The sequence below is a fragment of the Ovis canadensis genome, chromosome 10 (genome assembly GCF_042477335.2).
Source record: "Ovis canadensis isolate MfBH-ARS-UI-01 breed Bighorn chromosome 10, ARS-UI_OviCan_v2, whole genome shotgun sequence".
Taxonomy (NCBI): Eukaryota; Metazoa; Chordata; class Mammalia; order Artiodactyla; family Bovidae; genus Ovis; species Ovis canadensis.
This window is the reverse complement of record NC_091254.1, coordinates 1,803,121-1,807,841: the sequence shown is the minus strand read 5'-3', so window position 1 is coordinate 1,807,841 and position 4,721 is coordinate 1,803,121.

Genomic DNA, 4,721 nt, shown 5'->3' with positions numbered 1-4,721 from the left:
CGCGCCAGCAACTCTGCTTGATCGGGCCTCTGAGCAGAGTTGGAGCTCTGCCGTCCTGGAGGCGCACTTGGCTCCAGCCAAATAGGGCTTGAGCCAAACGAGGCTGGGCTGCCTCTTCTTCCCTCGAAGGGGCTCGGCTCCCCCGCCAGCTGTTCACTCGGCTTCCAGGTGGGGGCGCTCAGCGACTCATGCAGGTCTTCTCTCAGAGGCTGCTTGCCCTGAGCTGGGGCTGTGGGTGGGAGCCCAGGCACCCAGGGGCAGGCCCCCACCAGCTGCACACGTCTCTGCTGGGGAGCAGAGCGCAAGGGAAGCTACGTGTGTGAGGCAGCTGCTGGGCGCCCAGGGAGTGAGCCTCCGGGTGTGCGGGGCTGCAGACCCCAGGCAGGGGCCCTGGGAGCCTGTTGCACTCCGTGCAGCACTGAGTCTGTGCGGCCAAGCAACCTCTGGCGGAGCCCTGTACTAGCCCTTCCTTTCCCTGGCACAGAGTTCTTCCTGCTGAAGCCCTTGGCAGTGTGCAAGCCACCGGCCCGTAAGCCCTCCCAAAGGACGCCTGGGGCCTAGGTGCAAAGGCAAGGAGCGAGGGGAGCTGAGGCCAGGAAGGCACCAGTGGCGTCTCCCAGCCTCGCGCAGCCTGCTTCTTCCAGGCAAGAAGCCTAGCAGCGAGGAAATTCTGGGCAAGGCTCGCCCAGGGCAGAGCAGCCTCGCGCCAGCAACTCTGCCAGATCGGGCCTCTGAGAAGAGCTGGAGCTCTGCCGTCCTGGAAGCGCACTCGGCTCCAGCCAAGTAGGGCTTGAGCCAAACGAGGCTGGGCTGCCTCTTCTTCCCTCGAGTAGGCTCGCCTCCCCGCCAGCTGTTCACTCGGCTTCCAGGTGGAGGCGCTCTGCGCGTCCTGCAGGTCCTGGCTCAGGGGCTGCTTGCCCTGAGCTGGGGCTGTGGGCGGGAGCCCAGACACGCAGGGCCAGGCCCCAACCAGCGGCACACGACTCTGCTGGGGAGGAGAGCGCTAGGGAAGCTACGTGTGTGAGGCAGCTGCTGGGCGCCCAGGGAGTCAGCCTCCGGGTGTGCGGGGCTGCAGACCCCAGCCAGGGGCACTGGGAGCCTGGTGCACTCCGTGCAGCGCTGAGTCTCGGCGGCCAAGCAACCGCTGGAGGAGCCCTGCACTGCCCTTCTCTTCCCTCGCACAGAGCTCTTCCTGCTTGAGCCCTTGGCAGTGTGCAAGCCACCGGCCCCTAAGCCCTCCACAGGACGCCTGGGGCCTAGGTGCAAAGGCAAGGCAGGAGCGGAGCTAAGGCCAGAAAGGCGCCAGTGGCGTCTCCCAGCCTCGCGCAGCCTGCTTCTTCCGGGCAGGAAGCCTAGCAGCGAGGCTAGTCTGGCAAAGGCTCGCCCAGGGCAGAGCAGCCTCGCGCCAGCAACTCTGCCTTATCGGGCCTCTGAGCAGAGCTGGAGCTCTGCCATCTTGGAGGCGCAGTCGGCTCCAGCCAAGTAGGGCTTGAGCCAAACGAGGCTGGGCTGCCTCTTCTTCCCTCGAGGGGGCTCGCCTCCCCGCCAGCTGTTCATTCGGCTTCCAGGTGGGGAGGCTCAGCGACTCATGCAGGTCTAGGCTCAGGGGCTGCTTGCCCTGAGCTGGGGCTGTGGGCGGGAGCCCATACACGCAGGGCCAGGCCCCAACCAGCTGCACACGTCTCTGCTGGGGAGGAGAGCGCTAGGGAAGCTACGTGTGTGAGGCAGCTGCTGGGCGCCCAGGGAGTCAGCCTCCGGGTGTGCGGGGCTGCAGACCCCAGCCAGGGGCCCTGGGAGCCTGGTGCACTCCGTTTGGCGCTGAGTCTGGGCGGCCAAGCAACTGCTGGAGGTGCCCTGCACTAGCCCTTCCTTTCCCTGGCACAGAGCTCTTCCTCCTGGAGCCCTTGGCAGTGTGCAAAGCACCGGCCCCTAAGCCCTCCCAAAGGACGCCTGGGGCCTAGGTGCAAAGGCATGGCAAAAGCAGAGATGAGGCCAGGAAGGGGCCAATGGCGTCTCCCAGCCTCGCGCAGCCTGCTTCTTCCGGGCAGGAAGCCTAGCAGCGAGGCAAGTCTGGGCAAGGCTCGCCCAGGGCAGAGCAGCCTCGCGCCAGCAACTCTGCTTGATCGGGCCTCTGAGCAGAGCTGGAGCTCTGCCGTCCTGGAGGCGCACTCGGCTCCAGCCAAGTAGGGCTTGAGCCAAACAAGGCTGGGCTGCCTCTTCTTCCCTCGAAGGGGCTCGGCTCCCCGCCAGCCGTTCACTCGGCTTCCAGGTGGGGGCTCTCAGCGACTCATGCAGGTCTTCGCTCAGGGGCTGCTTGCCCTGAGCTGGGGCTGTGGGCCGGGGCCCAGGCACCCAGGGGCAGGCCCCCACCAGCTGCACACGTCTCTGCTGGGGAGGAGAGCGCTAGGGAAGCTACGTGTGTGAGGCAGCTGCTGGGCGCCCAGGGAGTCAGCCTCCAGGTGTGCGGGGCTGCAGACCCCAGCCAGGGGCCCTGGGAGCCTGTTGCACTCCGTGCAGCACTGAGTCTGTGCGGCCAAGCAACCTCTGGCGGAGCCCTGCACTAGCCCTTCCTTTCCTTGGCACAGAGTTCTTCCTGCTGAAGCCCTTGGCAGTGTGCAAGCCACCGGCCCCTAAGCCCTCCCAAAGGACGCCTGGGGCCTAGGTGCAAAGGCGAGGGGGGAGCCGAGCTGAGGTCAGGCAGTCGCCAGTGGCGACTCCCAGCCTCGCGCAGCCTGCTCCTTCCTGGGCAGGAGGACCAGCAGCGAGTCAAGTCTGGGCAAGGCTCGCCCAGGGCAGAGCAGCCTCGCGCCAGCAACTCTGCCAGATCGGGCCTCTGAGCAGAGCTGGAGCTCGACCGACATGGAGGCACAGTCGGCTCCAGCCAAGTAGGGCTTGAGCAAAACGAGGCTGGGCTGCCTCTTCTTCCCTCGAGGAGGCTCGCCTCCCCGCCAGCTGTTCACCCGGCTTCCAGGTGGGGGCGCTCTGGGCCTCCTACAATTCATGGCTCAGGGTCTCCTTACCCTGAGCTGGGGCTGTGGACGGGAGCCCAGGCACGCAGGGGCAGGCCCCAACCAGCTGCACAGGTCTTTGCTGGGGAGGAGAACGCTAGGGAAGCTACGTGTGTGAGGCAGCTGCTGGGCGCCCATGGAGTCAGCCTCCGGGTGTGCAGGGCTGCAGACCCCAGCCAGGGGCCCTGGGAGGATGGTGCACTCCGTTCGGCACTGAGTCTGGGCGGCCAAGAAACCGCTGGAGGTGCCCTGCACTTGCCTTTCCTTCCCTCTCACAGAGCTCTCCCTGCTGGAACCCTTGGCAGTGTGCAAGCCACCGGCTCCTAAGCCCTCCCTAAGGACGCCTGGGGCCTAGGTGCAAAGGCAAGGCAGGAGCGGAAATGAGGCCAGGAAGGCGCCAGTGGCGTGTCCCAGCCTCGCGCAGCAGGCTCCTTCCGGGCAGGAAGCCTAGCAGCGGGGCAAGTCTGGGCAAGGCTCGCCCAGGGCAGAGAAGCCTCGCGCCAGCAACTCTGCCAGATCGGGCCTCTGAGCCGAGCTGGAGCTCTGCGGTCCTGGAGGCGCACTCGGCTCCAGCCAAGTAGGGCTTGAGCCAAACGAGGCTGGGCTGCCTCTTCTTCCCTCTAGGAGGATCACCTCCCCGCCAGCTGTTCACTCGGCTTCCAGGTGGGGGCGCTCTGCGCCTCCTGCAGGTCTTGGCTCAGGGGCTGCTTGCCCTGAGCTGGGGCTGTGGGCGGGAGCCCAGGCACGCAGGGGCAGGCCCCAACCAGCTGCACTCGTCTCTGCTGGGGAGGAGAGCGCTAGGGAAGCTACGTGTGTGAGGCAGCTGCTGGGCGCCCAGGGAGTCAGCCTCCGGGTGTGCGGGGCTGCAGACCCCAGCCAGGGGCCCTGGGAGCCTGGTGCACTCCGTTTGGCGCTGAGTCTGGGCGGCCAAGCAACTGCTGGAGGTGCCCTGCACTAGCCCTTCCTTTCCCTGGCACAGAGCTCTTCCTCCTGGAGCCCTTGGCAGTGTGCAAGCCACCGGCCCCTAAGCCCTCCCAAAGGACGCCTGGGGCCTAGGTGCAAAGGCATGGCAAGAGCAGAGATGAGGCCAGGAAGGGGCCAATGGCGTCTCCCAGCCTCGCGCAGCCTGCTTCTTCCGGGCAGGAAGCCTAGCAGCGAGGCAAGTCTGGGCAAGGCTCGCCCAGGGCAGAGCAGCCTCGCGCCAGCAACTCTGCTTGATCGGGCCTCTGAGCAGAGCTGGAGCTCTGCCCTCCTGGAGGCGCACTCGGCTCCAGCCAAGTAGGGCTTGAGCCAAACGAGGCTGGGCTGCCTCTTCTTCCCTCGAAGGGGCTCGGCTCCCCGCCAGCTGTTCACTCGGCTTCCAGGTGGGGGCGCTCAGCGACTCATGCAGGTCTTCGCTCAGGGGCTGCTTGCCCTGAGCTGGGGCTGTGGGCCGGGGCCCAGGCACCCAGGGGCAGGCCCCCACCAGCTGCACACGTCTCTGCTGGGGAGGAGAGCGCTAGGGAAGCTACGTGTGTGAGGCAGCTGCTGGGCGCCCAGGGAGTCAGCCTCCCAGTGTGCGGGGCCTCAGACCCCAGCCAGGGGCCCTGGGAGCCTGGTGCACTCCGTGCGGCGCTGAGTCTGGGCGGCCAAGCAACCGCTGGAGGAGCCCTGCACTGCCCTTCTCTTCCCTCGCACAGAGCTCTTCCTGCTTGAGCCCTTGGCAGTGTGCAA